Raw genomic sequence first — 23,497 nt, 5'->3', positions numbered from 1 at the left:
ACAGGGATGGATCCTATACCCCGGTGTGGAGGTACAGTAATACAGGGATGGATCCTAATACAGGGATGGATCCCCGGTGTGGAGGTACAGAAATACAGGGATGGATCCTATACCCCGGTGTGGAGGTACAGAAATACAGGGATGGATCCTATACCCCGGTGTGGAGGTACAGTAATACAGGGATGGATCCTATACCCCTGTGTGGAGGTACAGAAATACAGGGATGGATCCTATACCCCGGTGTGGAGGTACAGTAATACAGGGATGGACCCTATACCCCGGTGTGGAGGTACTGTAATACAGGGATGGATCCTATACCCCGGTGTGGAGGTACAGAAATACAGGGATGGACCCTATACCCCGGTGTGGTGGAGGTACAGTAATACAGGGATGGATCCTATACCCGGTGTGGAGGTACAGTAATACAGGGATGGATCCTATACCCCGGTGTGGAGGTACAGAAATACAGGGATGGACCCTATACCCCGGTGTGGAGGTACAGTAATACAGGGATGGATCCTATACCCCGGTGTGGAGGTACAGTAATACAGGGATGGATCCTATACCCCGGTGTGGAGGTACAGTAATACAGGGATGGACCCTATACCCCGGTGTGGAGGTACAGTAATACAGGGATGGATCCTATACCCCGGTGTGGAGGTACAGAAATACAGGGATGGATCCTATACCCCGGTGTGGAGGTACAGTAATACAGGGATGGATCCTATACCCCGGTGTGGAGGTACAGTAATACAGGGATGGATCCTATACCCCGGTGTGGAGGTACAGTAATACAGGGATGGATCCTATACCCCGGTGTGGAGGTACAGTAATACAGGGATGGACCCTATACCCCGGTGTGGAGGTACAGTAATACAGGGATGGATCCTATACCCCGGTGTGGAGGTACAGTAATACAGGGATGGACCCTATACCCCAGTGTGGAGGTACAGTAATACAGGGATGGATCCTATACCCCGGTGTGGAGGTACAGTAATACAGGGATGGACCCTATACCCCGGTGTGGAGGTACAGTAATACAGGGATGGACCCTATACCCCGGTGTGGAGGTACAGTAATACAGGGATGGATCCTATACCCGGTGTGGAGGTACAGTAATACAGGGATGGATCCTATACCCCGGTGTGGAGGTACAGTAATACAGGGATGGATCCTATACCCCGGTGTGGAGGTACAGTAATACAGGGATGGATCCTATACCCCGGTGTGGAGGTACAGTAATACAGGGATGGATCCTATACCCCGGTGTGGAGGTACAGTAATACAGGGATGGATCCTATACCCGGTGTGGAGGTACAGTAATACAGGGATGGATCCTATACCCCGGTGTGGAGGTACAGTAATACAGGGATGGATCCTATACCCCGGTGTGGAGGTACAGTAATACAGGGATGGATCCTATACCCCGGTGTGGAGGTACAGTAATACAGGGATGGATCCTATACCCCGGTGTGGAGGTACAGTAATACAGGGATGGATCCTATACCCCGGTGTGGAGGTACAGTAATACAGGGATGGATCCTATACCCCGGTGTGGAGGTACAGTAATACAGGGATGGACCCTATACCCCGGTGTGGAGGTACAGTAATACAGGGATACCCCGGTGTGGAGGTACAGTAATACAGGGATGGACCCTATACCCCGGTGTGGAGGTACAGTAATACAGGGATGGACCCTATACCCCAGTGTGGAGGTACAGTAATACAGGGATGGATCCTATACCCGGTGTGGAGGTACAGTAATACAGGGATGGACCCTATACCCCGGTGTGGAGGTACAGTAATACAGGGATGGACCCTATACCCCGGTGTGGAGGTACAGTAATACAGGGATGGATCCTATACCCCGGTGTGGAGGTACAGTAATACAGGGATGGTGGAGGTACAGTAATACAGGGATGGATCCTATACCCCGGTGTGGAGGTACAGTAATACAGGGATGGACCCTATACCCCGGTGTGGAGGTACAGGGAGGAATACAGGGATGGATACCAGGGATGGACCCCCGGTGTGGAGGTACAGTAATACAGGGATGGATCCTATACCCCGGTGTGGAGGTACAGTAATACAGGGATGGATCCTATACCCGGTAGTTGGGTGTGGAGGTACAGTAATACAGGGATGGATCCTATACCCCGGTGTGGAGGTACAGTAATACAGGGATGGACCCTATACCCCGGTGTGGAGGTACAGTAATACAGGGATGGACCCTATACCCCGGTGTGGAGGTACAGTAATACAGGGATGGATCCCATACCCCGGTGTGGAGGTACAGTAATACAGGGATGGACCCTATACCCCAGTGTGGAGGTACAGTAATACAGGGATGGATCCTATACCCCGGTGTGGAGGTACAGTAATACAGGGATGGACCCTATACCCGGTGTGGAGGTACAGTAATACAGGGATGGACCCTATACCCGGTGTGGAGGTACAGTAATACAGGGATGGATCCTATACCCCGGTGTGGAGGTACAGTAATACAGGGATGGATCCTATACCCCGGTGTGGAGGTACAGTAATACAGGGATGGACCCTATACCCCGGTGTGGAGGTACAGTAATACAGGGATGGATCCTATACCCCGGTGTGGAGGTACTGTAATACAGGGATGGATCCTATACCCCGGTGTGGAGGTACAGTAATACAGGGATGGACCCTATACCCCGGTGTGGAGGTACAGTAATACAGGGATGGATCCTATACCCCGGTGTGGAGGTACAGTAATACAGGGATGGATCCTATACCCCGGTGTGGAGGTACAGTAATACAGGGATGGACCCTATACCCCGGTGTGGAGGTACAGTAATACAGGGATGGACCCTATACCCCGGTGTGGAGGTACAGTAATACAGGGATGGATCCTATACCCCGGTGTGGAGGTACAGTAATACAGGGATGGATCCTATACCCCGGTGTGGAGGTACAGTAATACAGGGATGGACCCTATACCCGGTGTGGAGGTACAGTAATACAGGGATGGATCCTATACCCCGGTGTGGAGGTACAGTAATACAGGGATGGATCCTATACCCCGGTGTGGAGGTACAGTAATACAGGGATGGACCCTATACCCCGGTGTGGAGGTACAGTAATACAGGGATGGACCCTATACCCAGGTGTGGAGGTACAGTAATACAGGGATGGATCCTATACCCTGGTGTGGAGGTACAGTAATACAGGGATGGATCCTATACCCCGATGTGGAGGTACAGTAATACAGGGATGGACCCTATACCCCGGTGTGGAGGTACAGTAATACAGGGATGGATCCTATACCCCGGTGTGGAGGTACAGTAATACAGGGATGGACCCTATACCCCGGTGTGGAGGTACAGTAATACAGGGATGGACCCTATACCCCAGTGTGGAGGTACAGTAATACAGGGATGGATCCTATACCCGGTGTGGAGGTACAGTAATACAGGGATGGACCCTATACCCGGTGTGGAGGTACAGTAATACAGGGATGGATCCTATACCCCGGTGTGGAGGTACAGTAATACAGGGATGGACCCTATACCCCGGTGTGGAGGTACAGTAATACAGGGATGGACCCTATACCCCGGTGTGGTGGTACAGTAATACAGGGATGGACCCTATACCCCGGTGTGGAGGTACAGTAATACAGGGATGGACCCTATACCCCGGTGTGGAGGTACAGTAATACAGGGATGGATCCTATACCCCGGTGTGGAGGTACAGTAATACAGGGATGGATCCTATACCCCGGTGTGGAGGTACAGTAATACAGGGATGGACCCTATACCCCGGTGTGGAGGTACAGTAATACAGGGATGGATCCTATACCCCGGTGTGGAGGTACAGTAATACAGGGATGGACCCTATACCCCGGTGTGGAGGTACAGTAATACAGGGATGGGGATGGACCCTATACCCCAGTGTGGAGGTACAGTAATACAGGGATGGATCCTATACCCCGGTGTGGAGGTACAGTAATACAGGGATGGACCCTATACCCCGGTGTGGTACAGTAATACAGGGAGGTACAGTGGAATACAGTAATACAGGGATGGACCCTATACCCCGGTGTGGAGGTACAGTAATACAGGGATGGATCCTATACCCCGGTGTGGAGGTACAGTAATACAGGGATGGATCCTATACCCCGGTGTGGAGGTACAGTAATACAGGGATGGACCCTATACCCCGGTGTGGAGGTACAGTAATACAGGGATGGATCCTATACCCCGGTGTGGAGGTACAGTAATACAGGGATGGATCCTATACCCCGGTGTGGAGGTACAGTAATACAGGGATGGACCCTATACCCCGGTGTGGAGGTACAGTAATACAGGGATGGATCCTATACCCCGGTGTGGAGGTACAGTAATACAGGGATGGATCCTATACCCCGGTGTGGAGGTACAGTAATACAGGGATGGACCCTATACCCCGGTGTGGAGGTACAGTAATACAGGGATGGACCCTATACCCCGGTGTGGAGGTACAGTAATACAGGGATGGATCCTATACCCCGGTGTGGAGGTACAGTAATACAGGGATGGATCCTATACCCCGGTGTGGAGGTACAGTAATACAGGGATGGACCCTATACCCCGGTGTGGAGGTACAGTAATACAGGGATGGATCCTATACCCCGGTGTGGAGGTACAGTAATACAGGGATGGACCCTATACCCCGGTGTGGAGGTACAGTAATACAGGGATGGACCCTATACCCCGGTGTGGAGGTACAGTAATACAGGGATGGATCCTATACCCCGGTGTGGAGGTACAGTAATACAGGGATGGACCCTATACCCCGGTGTGGAGGTACAGTAATACAGGGATGGATCCTATACCCCGGTGTGGAGGTACAGTAATACAGGGATGGACCCTATACCCCGGTGTGGAGGTACAGTAATACAGGGATGGACCCTATACCCCGGTGTGGTGGTACAGTAATACAGGGATGGACCCTATACCCCGGTGTGGAGGTACAGTAATACAGGGATGGATCCTATACCCCGGTGTGGAGGTACAGTAATACAGGGATGGACCCTATACCCCGGTGTGGAGGTACAGTAATACAGGGATGGATCCTATACCCCGGTGTGGAGGTACTGTAATACAGGGATGGATCCTATACCCCGTGTGTGGAGGTGGACCCAGTACAGTAATACAGGGATGGACCCTACAGGGATGGATCCCCCGGTGTGGAGGTACAGTAATACAGGGATGGATCCTATACCCCGGTGTGGAGGTACAGTAATACAGGGATGGATCCTATACCCCGGTGTGGAGGTACAGAAATACAGGGATGGACCCTATACCCCGGTGTGGAGGTACAGTAATACAGGGATGGATCCTATACCCCGGTGTGGAGGTACAGTAATACAGGGATGGATCCTATACCCCGGTGTGGAGGTACAGTAATACAGGGATGGATCCTATACCCAGGTGTGGAGGTACAGTAATACAGGGATGGATCCTATACCCCGGTGTGGAGGTTCAGTAATACAGGGATGGATCCTATACCCCGGTGTGGAGGTACAGTAATACAGGGATGGATCCTATACCCCGGTGTGGAGGTACAGTAATACAGGGATGGATCCTATACCCCGGTGTGGAGGTACAGTAATACAGGGATGGATCCTATACCCCGGTGTGGAGGTACAGTAATACAGGGATGGATCCGGTGTGGAGGTACAGTAATACGGTGATGGAGGTACAGTAATACAGTAATACAGGGATGGATCCTATACCCCGGTGTGGAGGTACAGTAATACAGGGATGGATCCTATACCCCGGTGTGGAGGTACAGTAATACAGGGATGGATCCTATACCCCGGTGTGGAGGTACAGTAATACAGGGATGGATCCTATACCCCGGTGTGGAGGTACAGTAATACAGGGATGGATCCTATACCCCGGTGTGGAGGTACAGTAATACAGGGATGGATCCTATACCCCGGTGTGGAGGTACAGTAATACAGGGATGGATCCTATGGGGACAGCCCATCACAATATGGAGCCCAGTTCAAAATGCATGAAGACCTATCATCTCATCATGGTAACTTTTGTTCTTGGTACAGGTAGGCCTACATTTCCTGCAGCATAGTCTATGTATGGTACAGTAATATAAAGACTGAATGACATCTACATCTGGCTTTTGGGGGTCACCTTACTTTTTATATATATATATTTATTGTAGCTTGATAATTGATAATGCATAATAAGCGTCTAACTTATAGCCTCTGTCTCTTGCACAATACACACACACCTGTGCTCAGCTGGTCTCTCTCCTGAAAAAAGGCCCCTAGGCTCTTGGAGTCTCGTGCAGGAAAAGCTAGAAAATAATAGCTTGCTGGACATAACGCAAGCTCTTGTTAGCTGAATGTTAAATACAGCAGCCAATAGAACTCCCGGTAGTTTGAAAGAAGAGAGAATGAGCGGTGGTGGTCAGCTATAGCAGGTATTTAATCAGAACCATAACCATTCAGTCTTTGTGAGGAGAAGTGAAAGCCTTCTGCATCTAATTCTAGTCCTATATTATTCAACGATGTCATTAGAATGATGAAGATAAGGACAACAAAACGTATTTCATTTAACTGTTGAAAGTGAGGAAGGACTGGAGCAACTCTAGTGAGAAAGTGGAGGTAGGCTAATAACATTAGGGGAAATATTATGAAAGATATATAAAGTGCTAAAATGGACCACGTTCTTATTTCCCCTCATCCATTGTTTTGGTACCCTTCCCCAGACCCGTGCCTCGACACAATTCTGTCTTGGAGCTCTATGGACAATTCCTTCGACCTCATGACATGGTTTTTGCTCTGACATGCACTGTCAACTTTCTGACCTTATATAGACATGTGTGTGCCTTTCCAAGTCATGTCCAATCAACTGAATTTACCACAGGTGGACTCCAATCAAGTTGTAGAAACATCTCAATGGTGATCAATGGAAACAGGATGCACCTGAGCTCAATTTCGACTCTCGTAGCAAAGGGTCTGAATACTTATGTAAATAAGGTATTTTTGTTTTTTATTTGTTATAAATTTGCAAACATTTCTAAAAACCTGTTTTCGCTTTGTCATTATGGGGTACTGTGTGTAGATTTATGATGATTTTCTATTTATTTAATTCATTTTAGAACAAGACAGTAATGTAACAAAATGTGGACAAATTCAATGGGTCTGAATACTTTCCGAATGCCCTGTATGCACACACTGTATGCACACACTGTATGCACACACTGTATGCGTCAGCCTACTAATAATACAAATAGGCCCTATTATATTTCCAAATTAAAATGAAATTCGCTAGTCTATACTTGTAACTTTTTAGGCCGCATGTGCAGCACCAGAATGACATGTTCTCTCCTTGCTTTATCATGGTTTGAACGACGTGTGTAATTCCAGGCCATATAATACACTATAATACAGTATAATACAGTATAATACAGTATAATACACTATAATACAGTATAATACAGTACAGTAATACAGGTCACACTGAAAAAGATTCACCTACTGGAGCTAGTTTCATTCATTTACCCAAGAGAGCATATACTTAGCTATATCTATGGGCTTTTATGTTTTCTGTCATGAGTAATGTGCGGTAGCCTATACCATATACAGTATGTATTTAATAACGATAAAATCATTTGGGCTTTTTTGGGATTGGGCTCATTAAACTTCTTTAATGTAGGGCTCATTAAACGTCTTTAATGTAGGGCTCATAACATGTCTTCAATGTAGGGCTCATAACATGTATTTAATGAAGGGCTCATTAAACGTCTTTAATGTAGGGCTCATAACATGTCTTCAATGTAGGGCTCATAACATGTATTTAATGTAGGGCTCATTAAACGTCTTTAATGTAGGGCTCATTAAACGTCTTTAATGTAGGGCTCATAACATGTATTTAATGTAGGGCTCATAACATGTATTTAATGTAGGGCTCATAACATGTATTTAATGTAGGGCTCATAACATGTATTTAATGTAGGGCTCATAACATGTATTTAATGTAGGGCTCATAACATGTATTTAATGTAGGGCTCATAACATGTATTTAATGTAGGGCTCATAACATGTATTTAATGTAGGGCTCATAACATGTATTTAATGTAGGGCTCATAACATGTATTTAATGTAGGGCTCATAACATGTATTTAATGTAGGGCTCATTAATAACTGTATTTAATGTAGGGCTCATAACATGTATTTAATGTAGGGCTCATAACATGTATTTAATGTAGGGCTCATAACATGTATTTAATGTAGGGCTCATAACATGTATTTAATGTAGGGTTCATAACATGTATTTAATGTAGGGCTCATAACATGTATTTAATGTAGGGTTCATAACATGTATTTAATGTAGGGCTCATAAAATGTACTTAATGTAGGGCTCATCAGGCTCAGGTAGCATCAGGCTTGAATTTTAGATCAGAGCTCTAAACAAATCTAGACATACACCTACTTATATACCAGGTTACCCGGGAGAAAAGGGGCTTATTCTCAGGATGGAACGTTTGTAAAATACCAGGAAAATATTTAGCCCTAGTGTGTGTGTGTGTGTGTGTGTGTGCATTTGTTGCTGTGGGTGTGTATGCATGTGACATGAGCCCATGGATGACCATGAGCTTGTGAGTGTGTGTATGACCCTCCACCAGCCCTTCCACAGAGCAAGACCTAGGATATGACCCACCAGTCACACCCTACACCCTACCTCCTACACCCTAGCAGAGTACTAACTGCACCACTCACATCCTAACTGGGAGTTTGTGACCCCAACTTCCTGATGACGCAATGGCTCTCCCATAGAGATGGATAGAAGATTCATCTTTGTATCTGTGCCATTATAGCTTCTGTGACAGCATGGGCGGCGCCGTTGAGGCCATTTTGAAGTCGTTTTCTTCTTCACTATTGGCTGATCCCTCCTGATGACCAAGTTGGAAATGACTCCAACAAGGTCACTCTGAGGATCAGCCAATTAGAGTTAGAAGTCCCATCAAGTTGACTACATTAAAATGTTTGAAGCCTTCAATGGCGCCGCCCATACTAATACAGCATTTTGGCCACTAGAGGCCTCTATCATTCTCTATGGTCTCTCCCTATACAGTATTACTAATAACCATGCCGATAAGTGACGTCTGTGGTTCAAGGTTCCACATGGTGTGACCATCGCTCCCTTCCTGTTCCAGGGGTTGCACTTCCTGTTTCCGTCCGACTCCCACTCAGGTCACTGGAGGTCTCACTACACCCCCCTCTCAAATGACACGAGTCAGCTGATAACTGTCAGTATCACAGTGTGTGTGTGTGTGTGTGTGTGTGTGTGTGTGTGTGTGTGTGTGTGTGTGTGTGTGTGTGTGTGTGTGTGTGTGTGTGTGTGTGTGTGTGTGTGTGTGTGTGCGTGCGTGCGTGCGTGCGTGCGTGCGTGCGTGCGTGCGTGCGTGCGTGCGTGCGTGTGTGTGCATGTGTGCGTGTGTGCGTGTGTAGAGGAAAGGGTGGTTGGTAACAGTAGCTGGGGTGGTTGGCTGGTGTTATGACAGATCAACCTTGCTCACTTCCCTCTGTGTGACGGTAGAGTGGAAACCAAGGCCATGCAGCTCCCTTTTATTTGGCATGTTCAGGCAGACATGATGATACCCACAGGATTAGAGTTCCTGCTATACAATATGACACAATGAAAGACATACAATATGAGAGGACAATTGGTGAGACAATGACTGCTTAATGCATGCTTAATAAAACGGTTGGTAAGTCCAACCTATAGAGTTAGATGATAATCCACACGGTCGAGACCACATGGTCGAGACCACACGGTCGAGTACTTTAGCACTTAGGGCTTACCGAAGAACCACGATGCACTGCAAGGCAGATGTCCCAAAAGGTCCCGGATGTCAAAACATAATTCACAATCAAACATTAGTCAATGTTTTAGTCTACAAGGACAATATCTGCTCAGCTCATTATAAACGTAAGCAATACCGTGTATAGTGAACTGGCGTCTTTCGGAGTCAGTCTAAACACAGGAATATATCACAGGAAATGGTCCCTGAAACAACGTCCCCAGCTACTGCGTGAAACTGTCAACCTGGGGCTCATAACGTTATCAAACTCCAGACACGGAGCAGTGTTGTGATAACTTTAACAGAGTACTGACTACAACATCTGTATGGAGGATGGACAGATGGAATGGAATGACGGAAATACAGAATACCGGGGGCCAGAGAGACAGGTCCTCTCTGACATGAAGGACACATACAGAATACCGGGGGCCAGAGAGACAGGTCCTCTCTGACATGAAGGACACATACAGAATACCGGGGGCCAGAGAGACAGGTCCTCTCTGACATGAAGGACACATACAGAATACCGGGAGCCAGAGAGACAGGTCCTCTCTGACATGAAGGACACATACAGAATACCGGGGGCCAGAGAGACAGGTCCTCTCTGACATGAAGGACACATACAGAATACCGGGGGCCAGAGAGACAGGTCCTCTCTGACATGAAGGACACATACAGAATACCGGGAGCCAGAGAGACAGGTCCTCTCTGACATGAAGGACACATACAGAATACCGGGGGCCAGAGAGACAGGTCCTCTCTGACATGAAGGACACATACAGAATACCGGGGCCAGAGAGACAGGTCCTCTCTGACATGAAGGACACATACAGAATACCGGGGGCCAGAGAGACAGATACCGGGGCCAGAAAGCCCTCTCTGACATGAAGGACACATACAGAATACCGGGAGCCAGAGAGACAGGTCCTCTCTGACATGAAGGACACATACAGAATACCGGGGGCCAGAGAGACAGGTCCTCTCTGACATGAAGGACACATACAGAATACCGGGGGCCAGAGAGACAGGTCCTCTCTGACATGAAGGACACATAGAGAATACCGGGGGCCAGAGAGACAGGTCCTCTCTGACATGAAGGACACATACAGAATACCGGGGGCCAGAGAGACAGGTCCTCTCTGACATGAAGGACACATACAGAATACCGGGGGCCAGAGAGACAGGTCCTCTCTGACATGAAGGACACATAGAGAATACCGGGGCCAGAGAGACAGGTCCTCTCTGACATGAAGGACACATACAGAATACCGGGGGCCAGAAAGCCAGGTCCTCTCTGACATGAAGGACACATACAGAATACCGGGGGCCAGAGAGACAGGTCCTCTCTGACATGAAGGACACATAGAGAATACCGGGGGCCAGAGAGACAGGTCCTCTCTGACATGAAGGACACATACAGAATACCGGGGGCCAGAAAGCCAGGTCCTCTCTGACATGAAGGACACATACAGAATACCGGGGGCCAGAAAGCCAGGTCCTCTCTGACATGAAGGACACAGTTGATTCCAACATAGAAAGGAAACCACATTTGTCAGGACGGACGGAAGCACTGAAGGACATACCAACTGTTAGGTGGCCGGACAGACAGGTCCACTCAAACTAATACATGAAGGACACAGCAGATTCCAACCTTGAAAGAAAGCCATGTCCATCCACTTATACCGTCCAGGTCAAGTGTTGCCACCTGTTTCAGCAGCACCATGCTCTTTTTCCTCCCTTCCTTAATCTTCCCCTTCAGACAGGGCGGTGGTTTCACTTGGTTTCATTAAAAAGCCACTCCAGAGCTCATTACTAATGCTCCTTCTGAACCGGAATGGCCGCCCAACCTCTGCGGAGGGAAATGGGAGTTTCCCTCTCATTTCATCAGTGCTCAACAGGTCAAAGGTCGACCTTCGTTTTACAATTGGGTCGCACCCCCCATCGCGTGAGTGACAGAGGTTGGGTAATGTCTTTCAGCGGCTCTTCCACCTACACACACATTGATGGATGGCCGCACGCACTCGCGCACGCAAACATTTTCCACATCCACTCGGAGAAAGTACATACAAATGACTGTGAAAATAAACAATCAAAAAGTGTAGCCACATTGCACCATGGGAGAGGAACCACAGTGGGTTGTTGTGGGAAGTGGTGCCTCGTTGCGAGCAAGAGAGAGAGAGAATGAGTATTTATTTATCAGTGAGATGTTTCCATCCATCTCCTTGACAGAAGACTCCCACTGATGTGTACGTTGCTCCATCCTCCCGTTGATGGGATATGGGAGGTTCAGGAAAATGATTTACAAGAAAGGAGGATGTTTGAGTGAAAAAAGAGACATAAAATTCAGTCATTCATAAAATTGAACTATATATTGAGCATTGTAATAGGTTTACGTATTCTGAGGAGGGGGAAGCTGTGGATTTTGAGTATGAGTGTTCCATACGGATTGGTTTTCTCCCTTGAGTGAAGCAGTTAAACAGAGTCAGTTTAAACTTTGTGATTATTGCTCCATTACTAGTTTCACATAAAAGATAAGCAAGGCCATGGAGATTTTCCTGAAAAAGGGACGCTGAGCATAAGCATATGAATTCCTAATCATAAGCTACATCATACTAATACACTTTAATATTGCTAAATACATCAAACTAGCTTCTTCTACCCTGAACTTTCAAAAGCACCGTTCAAAAGTATACAGATTTAGTTTAGTGGAACTGGGGACACTTGAAGGACTGAGCGAGCTCAACTCCAGGATGAAAGACAACAAGACCCCTGCTATTGTTTTGCCCAGAAAAGCTTTATCGATGCGGAAAGGTCCAAGAGGGGGGTTCCGAAGGGGGGAACTAATCCATGACCCGGAGGTTCCCTTTAAATCTCATGTATATGTAAAATGTCAAAGCAGCATCGGTGAACTCAGCGGCGGCCGGTTTAACTCGGGGATGAGCTGAGACAACAGAAGAACGCTCATTATTCCCCTATGTAACCTAATCAGGCAGCTTAGGCTTGCAGAAATCCCCCTCCCTCCCTGGCTGGTCAAGGTGAATAGGACCTCAGAGATTCTCCAAAGAGCATTAACTTCTCTGCTTGGCTGCTGAAATTAAAATGTAACCTAATCAAATCAAGCGGGAGTATTTGCACCAGGGTTAATGATGCCACTGATACCATTACAGGGACCTTGTTTTGAGGTGAAACCACCCGCTGGCACCAGCCATGTTAGAAGCTAGCACAAGGAATGCCTACTTTCTCAAAGTCTATCACTATTTTGGGGGGCCAAAACACTCAATTGTAACCAAGGAATTCAATGGTAGGAGTAGGACAATGTTTACCACACTCACTGTAGGGTTTGAGAGATAAGCAGCATGTTATTATGCACACCTGGTTAAAATGGTATGTTCAGTGCATAATATTAGAAATATGTATCTGATTGGATGCACATGGCTACATTGGCAGGCCCTCATTGGTTGTTGGTCAGGGTATTCAAGTGTGCTACCTTAGAGTGGGTGCAGATGGACTCAGCTTGGAAACGGCTGTGTTTGATCTGCTGTCATGTTGGAAATAAACCGTCTTTGTGATGTTAATGCTTTATACTGTTTATATACTGTTGAGTTTCTCTTTGCAATAACTAAAAATAACCCTGCTTCCTTTAACTGGGGATGCAACACTCACAAGTGATCTTTAGTTTAGATTTGGAGAAACAAACAAGAAATAACACATCAGCCAACATCATCTTCATCGGGTTGTGAGCGTTATCTTATTGCTACAGCTGTTTGAGCCTATTTCTCTGTCCAGCCGCTGTGCCCAAAACGGAATACGGCATCCCCAATGAACCAGACAAGTCAATGAAACAGACAGATCATTGAAACGCAAAGAATGTTGTATGTTGGAATTACGTTAACAGGCTGACAACTAACACATCTAAATGAACACCAACATGAGGCGACATGCATTTGAGGTAAACATGCCTTGTATGCTTTGTGGTCATACGATCCGAGCCACTTGACCTGGAGCACTCTGGGAAATACGGTTAAGAATAAGTGGTGTCTATCAATCATCGGTCTTGCGCGTCATAAATTCCACTTGTCATGGTGACAGTGTCTGTGTGTCTCTCTTGGGGCTTGTCTCTGGGTAGACCGGGGCAGACAGAATGACACAGCACTCCATCCTACCATTCTATTAAATATTTACATGCTTGTGAAACATATAAAACTAACCGCCGGACGCTCGCATTACCACTCCGGCAGAGGAGTCATATTTAATATGGCTCAGAGATTTTTCCAAGAATATGACTCTCAAGAGAAGACAGGCTATGTGCACACTGCCCACAAAATGAGGTGGAAACTGAGCTGCACTTCCTAACCTCCTGACAAATGTATGAACATATCAGACACATATTTCCCTCAGATTACACAGACCCACAGAGTTCGAAAACAAATCCAATTTTGATAAACTCCCATATCTACTGGGTGAAATACCACAGTGTGACATCACAGCAGCAAGATTTTTGACCAGTGAAGAACAAACACCATTGCAAATACAACCTATATTTATGTTTATTTATTTTTCCTTTCATACATTAACTATTTGCACATCATTACAACTCTGTAGAGAGAGAGAGAGAGAGAGAGAGAGAGAGAGAGAGAGAGAGAGAGAGACAGACGGACAGACAGACAGACAGACAGACAGACAGACAGACAGACAGACAGACAGACAGACAGACAGACAGACAGACAGACAGACAGACAGACAGACAGACAGACAGACAGACAGACAGACAGACAGACAGACAGACAGACAGACAGACAGACAGACAGACAGACAGACAGACAGACAGACAGACAGACAGAGATTTAGGAATGGGGATTTTTAGACAAAAGTCCAAAAAGGTTCAAATCCCAGGCGTGGAAGGAAGCTGTACTTGTTATCTAGTTATCTAGTTATCCCACCATTTTAATAGAACACATGGGGAAAACATACCTGAGCTTAAGTCTGTCTGCTGGCTGTCACAATGCATTAGTGTGTCAACTTTGACCTTGAGAATGTGTCCCTGTGAGAAAAATAAGCATGTCACTAGATGCATTCAGATATTGCAGGTCTGACTCATCGTGCATCATCTCACATCTGTAGGGTTGCTCTCGCTCTCCATCATTACATACTTGTTTCCATCCTGAGAAATCTCTGAGTAAAATGGTGGCTTGTTTCCTGTGGATGTTGAACGTCTCCTCACAGAGTCACAGATGCATGGTGGCATTCGGGTGACTCAACCGCACCGCACTTTGTCGTGGTGATTTGGCCCAGCTGTGGGATACAGGCCCACACTTCCATTCCCAGAGAGAAAACATTGCTGTGTTTTATCAAGAGAAGAATAACCAGTCAGGCCAGTGCCGGTAGTAGAGGGCTGAGTAACCTAGCCCAGGGGTGGCAGAATCTTCCGTCACCTTCCATTAGTTAACTCCCCCTTTTCCTCAGATAAAAAGGGGCTAATTTCAGGGATATTCATTGCAACAACATAATCAACTTATTTTATTTATTGTTCTAGGTCGTTCCCAGAGCCATTAGCACAATATTATCAGTGCAAGTGTCTGGGAGAGGTCTCACCTTTTACCAGTACCCCAAACAGCTCACAGGACCTTGGGTCACTCAAGTCTGCAGTATGTCTGGCTATTGAAGTGGCTCAGGTCTACTCTAGTCTGTTTTATGCTTTGTTATGCGATCCAGGTCAGGTCACTTGGCTACTTCAAAACAACACTGTGACCACAGAGATGTATTCTCCAGTCATCACTCATATTTTGCCTCATATCCACCCAGTTTTACTGCAGTCCTCGGTCCTAGAGGAACCTGTGTGAATATGAACCATCTGTGTAAATAGAGACTTGTGACAGGCTGCCAGTGAGCGATGGGTCCCACCTGTACTGACGCTTTAAAGCCCTGCACGGAATTCTGCACGGAATTCTGGGAAGGTCTCTTGGGGGTGTTTAAACTGTTGGTGTGCACTTACATGTGCTCATATATGCACTGTAATATGTGTACACTCATGCAGATGAATACAGTACACTAACTCATACACAGCCATACCAATGCACATACACACCTACACAAACACAGACCAACAGACCCACAGACCACACATACATACATACAGAAATGAGTCTCCAGCCAGGTTAGATAAACAACTTCACAATAGTCCAGACGGAGTCACTGTCAATTAGAGTAATGGTGGAAATGACTCTGCATGCATCAGTTGCCGCAGGAGATGACTGAAGGACATCTCTGCATGCTAATGACTGATGGCTCCTGCCATCGCCTCTCTCTCCCCGGAGCGATCACACTCCCGCAAATTGATGTTTCACATTTGATGTCCCTCAGACACCTTGTAAATCAAGTGTTATTGACAGACATGAGGGATGAAATGCAAGGCGGTGCAACTTAACGACTCCATCAGAGCCAGGTCCATTAAGACATCCTAGGTGACCAATTACGCTCCAAACACCTGCTCAACAAACAAATGTTTGTTGACAGATGTTTTGGGTACAAACTCTGTCCTTGTTCATAAGCTGACTGTATGGATGCTGTATTTTATCAATGTCAAATTGATGCCCCAATATGCTTTCTTGTTAATTCACAAAATATGATAATACTTTTTCACATGTTAAACGTTGTTCAAGGATCAGAGAACAAGACTGACAATTTAATCAAATATCCATAGTAATTCATCATTTGTTTCCCGATTTGAGATTTCCCAACAACTCCCAGAGGGTACGCCATTCTCTATTACAGAACTTTCTATAAGCTGTCAGAAGTCTTCTCATTCCCAGGTGACAAATACAGAAGAACTTCCTGGTTCCTACAACTCTTCGCTATCTGCTTCCCAGACTTCATTCCTATACGACATCAGGGATTTCCCCCCCTCAACTCCAACTGGCCGGGAACTGGGAACCGCTCACACTACTGGTATCTGACCATAAAATATATTGGACAGATGGATTCAAAGCACTATCCTCCGAGTGATTAGGTTTCATTATACCAAATGAAACACCCCATTAGTCTTTATTGTCCTATAATAAATGTCTTGAAAGAGGTTCTTCATGTACAAAAAGGTGGGCCCAGGGATCACAAGGGGGATGACATTGATGCTGACTCTGGGAAATGTGCACGCTAACCAGAGAGAGAGAGAGGGGTGGAAAGAGAGAGAGAAAGGAGAGAGAGGGGGTGGAAAGAGAGAGAGGGGTAGAGAGAGAGAGAAAGGAGAGAGAGCATTCTGAATTTAAAATAAATGTCCCTGGCATGTGTCTGTTTCACTGATCCCGAGACCTTGTTCAATTAAATAAGATGGTATGTCGTTTGTGTCTTCTGTTTTTGGACTATAATTCAGTCCATCTGGGGCCTCTTTCGGAGTGTTTTACCCCTTTTTCTCCACAATTTTGTGATATCCGATTGGTAGTCGGGAGTGTTTCTGCGGCTCAGTTTTTTAGCAACACAAAGACCCAGATTCAACAGCCCTATAGCTGGAGGAGACACCAGACAAAAACCAACACATTCAATTTACAGGGCAACCAGATCTGTGGTGGCTGTGGTCACATTCAAACAGTTTTTCTACGAGTTAAGATGACAAACAGAGGCCTTTTATGACAAAGTCCTGACAAGCTGACAGTAACTGATACCCATCTAATAGGATAATCCTCCATCCCAATAATTTACCACTTTGGAAACATAACATTTCCTTAGCCATGTCGGTTTGCGAAGCCCAGAACGTAAAGTGATATTTTGTTATCAGCACAAGTCCAGAAATGATTAGGGCTTTCAGAAACTGTAATAGTGGAATGGGGAGTTGGGGTGGGGTGGTGGGGGCTTGTTAGAAAATCGACACTGCGGCCAAATGCATAGTCGTCCCCAGCTGAGCTTCATGGCAGAGGATCAATCCCATTCCTCTCCGAGTCCGAGTTCCTTTTCTCCTTTTCTCTCTCTCGCTGTCAGCCAGACGTTTGAGGGAACTGACGCACGGCAGCTTTGAAAACAGCCTCTGGTCCTGCTGGTGTGAACTGGGCCTGTCAGCTGAAGAGACGGACCGTTCATCTGCTCCACACACGCTGTGCCGCTCGCGCTGTACTCAGAACAGCCCTTATTGTGTCAGCCAGAAAGAACCAACAAGATACTGTACAATACTGACATTCCAGTTCTTCAGATGTGGAGATTTGAGTGGCAGGCTGCTGGAAGGTTTTCTGGGAGGTTTTCTATTAGATGGATACAGTAGGCGCTGGTAATGGAATAGATACCGATGGATAAAATGAATCAAGCAGATACTTCATAATACGTGCAACCACATGAATCATACCTTTGAAGATGTGTGATACTAACGGTGTGGAAAACCACACTAGTCACCTGCCGTGGTGAATGAAGCCTCACGCCACCACAGCATTAGCATTGTGGGATGTGAAAGGTCCCCCTCGGTTTCGTCCAACTTTTTTTTGAACCTCTGAAGCATGCGTTCTATTCATCGACTCATCTCACTGACAATGCTGCATCCGGGCCAACTTTTCACTTACTAGCTGTCTGTTTGTAAAGCAAAAAGGAAACACAAATAAAAGAGAGAAAGAAAACCTTTTTTTGAGTCTCACACACATGTGGCCACCACTCTGATAACATTAGAGCAGTGCCTGGGACAATGTTAGTTCAGAGATATAACCCCAGGCCCCAAAACCATCCCAACATCCTGTTTTTTACTGATTGGGGGTTGACAATAGTCGCATCTCTCGCTCTGTGTTTTTGTTCTGGGTTGATTGTTGTTGGATGATGGGTGAAGCAGTGCCCTCTCGTTTCCCTCAGATGTTCGGGAGGGATTAGCCCGTTAGCGCAGCAATGTTTTTGGTGGATTTCACCCCTAAGCTCTGTGCTTCTGTCACACTGTGGTGAAAGACAGCCTGTTGGTATTGCCTCAGAACGCCCTCTGACTCATTCGCACAGGTGCACTATGGGGAAATGATTCCACTTTACACAGAGTAGCACAACACATGCCATCTCTCTCTATCTATAATCTCCCCACTGGGCACATACGTCAGTTCAACGTCTAGTTTTCATTTACATTTGGTTGACTTGTCAACTAACGTAAATTCAACCAAAAATGTCACCATTGGATTTTGGTTAAAAGTTGGGTGAAAAAAAGTATCCCATGTTGATGACTTGTTGCAAATCCAATCAGTTTTCTACATTGATGAAACATCATCAGATTGATTTGTCTGGTTGAAATGAAATGGAAACAACATTGATTCGACCAGTTTTTGCTCAGTGAGTAAATTCTCCGGAAAAACCAAACATCACTCAAGTTTCAGCATGAAAAGCCTGATTTGGGGAAACACACTGAATTTACAGAATTTTGCATTTTTATGGCATTAAACTTGAATCCTTTAAAAAAGGGCTAAGAAACCCAAAGCAAACTGCTCTGTTTCTACTTTGGTTACAGGCCTTAGCACAGTGGACAGGTTTATTCTCTGCTGCTAATCCGGTTGCGATTACCACGTCTTATTGTTGTACAGGAGGGGATCATGTTAAAACAACAATTGTCAGCAGGAAAAATGTCAGTGTAAACCTACAGCACAAAACAAGGCACGCCCTTGGCCTCCACATCTCTTACCTTGTACAATCACTGCCATTATTCACACTGAATGGAAGGATGATGTTGTACATGTCAACACAACATGGTGCGGCTCTCGGCCATGGTTCATAAAACCTACAAGCTCTCAGTCTCACGTCAGAATTAGACGTTCACCCATGTTTTCCAAACGTAACATTTCAACTAGTTTAAGGTTAAGTTTAGGCATAAACATCAAATGGTTAAGGTAAGGGTTCATGTTTGGGATAGGCTTAAAACAAAAATGTAAAAAACAACTTTGTATTGGTGGATTCAAACGGGCAACCTTTGAAATCAGAGGCAGACGCTTACTCGAAGGTAACAGCGCTCACTGTTGCCCCTAGTGGCCGGTTTCCACGTCATCTCCTGGCGTCCTCAGACATGGATGGACTTTGAATACTGACTTGTATCAGGGGTGACCTGCCTGTATAAAACACCTGCATGCTAGAGGTGTGTATATTATGTGGGTGATCAACATCATGTAATTAACATTAATCTCCGGCAGCTACTAACGACATTCATAATTGCCAACATGAGGCATGTTTAACTAGCATAAGTTGTTTAAGTGTATGCTTAGAGGCAATGTGTTTGAATGCTTTGAGGTAACACTCTCTTCCACATTATGGAAAACAGCCCTGTATCTTGCCAACTCCATTGATCCCATAATGCATCAGATTAGCCGGTTGGCCACAAAGGGAAGGAATTAATATATATATATATATATATACAGTATATATTTACAGAAACGATCAGCGGTTTACCGGCCAAAACATCAGTTCATGACTGTCAGGGTCAGGTGAGATCTCATCATCGGGGTCTCCCTTCCCTACCTGTCCCTACCACAGGGGCTGGTAGCAGAGTCGGCGGTGACCAGGACTGGTCAGCTAACCATTTCGACCCAGGGGAGCGCTTCTGAAGAAGGGGGATTACCTTGATCCAGCCCCCGACACTCCAGACCCAAACAAAAGATGGAACTCCTGAGCTCAGAGCCCCTCGGGCCCCCGGTGCGTTAATCCCATTCCAGCTGGACACAATCCGTCTGGCCGGAGCCCACACTGAGGCACTAAGCTCCCATAAGAGGCTTGGAGGAGAAGTCAGACAGCTCGTCAAGGATGAGGACTTAATTAGCCATGCAAAGTCAACCTGGCTAATTGAAAAAATCTCATCGAGTGGCGTCCCAAGAGAGGAGCGCGCTCTTGTTTACTTCGTCCCAAGGTGTTTTGTTGCTTTGTGCCGAGAAATGCCAGAGATGTGGATGAGGTACCCCGCTGCTTCACATGTGGGCCGAGTCCAAAGGAATTCTGAGGAGAGCCAAGGCTTTGCCAACATACTGGATCTTGGACTTCTACAGCTAGTCTGGCATGACTGGATTCATCTATGGGGTATGGACATTTTATTAGAGCAGATATGGAGGGATTCTTGTCTAATTATGTTATTGTGGTCAAAAGGAGTATTTGAAGAGTTCACACAAACACATTAGGCAGTGTCTGAGTGTGCACCAAGGAGTATCTGGAACCATTGAGACATATCACTAGAGTTAATTATCTTGTTTGTTTATCCAAGGCGAGTTGATGTCAGAACTCAGTCAGCACTCAGCTAGTAGACAGAGAACACACCTCAGTTATGTAAAACAGAATATCTCTCTATCTCCATCTCTCAATTCAATTTAAGGACTTTATTAGCATGGAAAGGATATGTTAAAGTACATAAAAACAATACAAATAAACAGTATACATTACACTCACAAAGGTTTCTAAAATAATAAAGACATTTCAAATATCATATTATGTGCAAATAGTTAAAGTACAAAAGGGAAAGTGCATAAACATAAATATGGGTTGTATTTACAATGGTGTTTGTTCTTCACTGGTTTCCCTTTTCTTGTGGCAACAGGTCACAGATCTTGCTGCTGCTGGTATTTCACCCAGAAGATATGGGAGTTGATAAAATGTGGGTTTGTTTTCAAATTCTTTGTGGGTCTGTGTAATCTGAAGGAAATATGTGTCACTAATATGGTCATATATTTGGCAGGAGGTCAGGAGGTGCAGCTCAGTTTCCACCTTGTTTTGTGGGCAGTGAGTACATGGCCTGTCTTCTCTTGAGAGGTAGGTCTGCCTACGACGGCCTTTCTCAATAGCAAGGCTATGCCCAGTGAGTCTGTACATATTCAAAGCTTTCCTTAAGTTTGGGTCAGGTATTCTGCCACTGTGTGCTCTCTGTTTAGGGCCAAATAGCATTCTAGTTTGCTCTGTTTGTTTGTTAATTCTTTCCAATGTGTCAAGTAATTATCTTTTTTGTTTTCTCATGATTTGGTTGGGTCTAATTGTGTTGCTGTCCTGGGGCTCTGTGGGGTCTGGTTGTGTTTGTGAACAGAGCCCAAGGACTAGCTTGTTTAGGGGACTCTTCTTCAGGTTCATCTCTCTGTAGGTGATGGCTAAGTTATGAAGGTTTGGGAATTGCTTCGTTTTAGGTGGTTGTAGAATTTAACGGCTCTTTTCTGGATTTTGATAATTAATGGGTATGGCCTAATTCTGCTCTGCATGCATTATTTGGGGTTTTACGTCGTACACGGGGGATATTTTTGCAGAATTTTGCATGCAAAGTCTCAATTTGGTGTTTGTCCCATTTTGTGAATTCTTGGTTGGTGAGCAGACCACAGACCTCACAACCATAAAGGGCAATGGGTTATATAACTGATTCAAGTATTTTTTAGCCCGATCCTAATTGGTATGTTGAATTGTATGTTCCTTTGATGGCATAGAAGGCCCTTCTTGCCTTGTCTCTCAGACCGTTCACAGCTTTGTGGAAGTTACCTGTGGCGCTGACATTTAGGCCGAGGTATGAGTTTTTTTGTGTTCTGGGGCACCGGTGTCTAGGTGGAATTTGTATTTGTGTTGCTAGAGGTCCAGGTCTGACAGAATCTTTGCAGAAGATCTAGGTGCTGCTGTAGGCCCTTCTTGTTTGGGGACAGAAGCACCAGATCATCAGCAAACAGTATACATTTGACTTCAGATTCTAGTAAATGCTGCAGACTGTTCTAGTGCCCTCACCAATTCTTTGATATATATATGTTGAAGAGGGGGAGCTTAAGCTGTACATGGATTTTATAATGTCGTATGTTTTTCCCCCAACACCACTTTCCATCCATTTGTATAGCAGACCCTCATGCCAAATTGCGTCTAAAGCTTTTTTGAAATCAACAAAGCATGAGAAGACTTTGCATTTGTTTTGGTTTGTTTGTCAATTCAGGTGTGCAGGGTGAATACGTGATCTGTCGTACGGTAATTTGGTAAAAAGACAATTTGACATTTGCTCAGAATATTATTTTCACTGAGGAAATGTACGAGTCTGCTGTTAATGATAATGCAGAGGATTTTCCCAAGGTTGCTGTTGACGCATATCCCACGGTATTTACTGGGGTCAAATTTGTCTCCACTTTTGTGGATTGGGGTGATCAGTCCTTGGACCCAAATACTGGGGAAGATGTCAGAGCCAAGGGTGGTTGTTAAATAGTTTAAGTATAGCCAATTGGAATGTGTGGTCTGTATATTTGATACTTTCATTGAGGATACCATCAACACCACAGGCCTTTTTGGGTTGGAAGGTTTGTATTTTGTCCTGTAGTTCATTCAATGTAATTGGAGAATCCAGTGGGTTCTGGTAGGTGTTCATAGTTGATTCTAAGATTTGTATTTGATCATGTATATATTTTTACAGTTACTTCTTTGTTGTAGGGCCAAAAGGATTGGAGAAGTGGTTTACCCATACAGTTCAGTTTTGGATAGATAACTCTTCGTGTTGTTGTTTGTTTAGTGTTTTCCCAAAAGTGGTCCAAGTCTATGAATGATTTCTGAAGTGTTGTTCCTTATTTTTCCGTAGTGTATTTCTGCTTTGTTTTAGTGATTCACCATAGTGAAGGCATAGACTCAGGTTTTCTGGGTCTCTATGCTTTTGGTTGGACAGGTTCTCAATTTCTTTATTAGGTTTCATTCTTCATCAAACCATTTGTTATTGTTGTGAATTTTCTTGGAT

The 23,497-nt window shown here is 45.5% G+C and overlaps 1 pseudogene; it reads left to right on the top strand.

The window, feature by feature from the left end:
- Nucleotides 1–23,497, top strand: part of LOC124019861 — a 38,747-nt pseudogene that overhangs the window by 2,615 nt on the left and 12,635 nt on the right.

Source organism: Oncorhynchus gorbuscha, unplaced genomic scaffold, assembly GCF_021184085.1.
Source record: "Oncorhynchus gorbuscha isolate QuinsamMale2020 ecotype Even-year unplaced genomic scaffold, OgorEven_v1.0 Un_scaffold_700, whole genome shotgun sequence".
In the NCBI taxonomy this organism is placed as follows: Eukaryota; Metazoa; Chordata; class Actinopteri; order Salmoniformes; family Salmonidae; genus Oncorhynchus; species Oncorhynchus gorbuscha.
The sequence above is the reverse complement of the archived record's forward strand: the minus strand, read 5'-3'. Positions and strand labels throughout refer to the sequence as shown.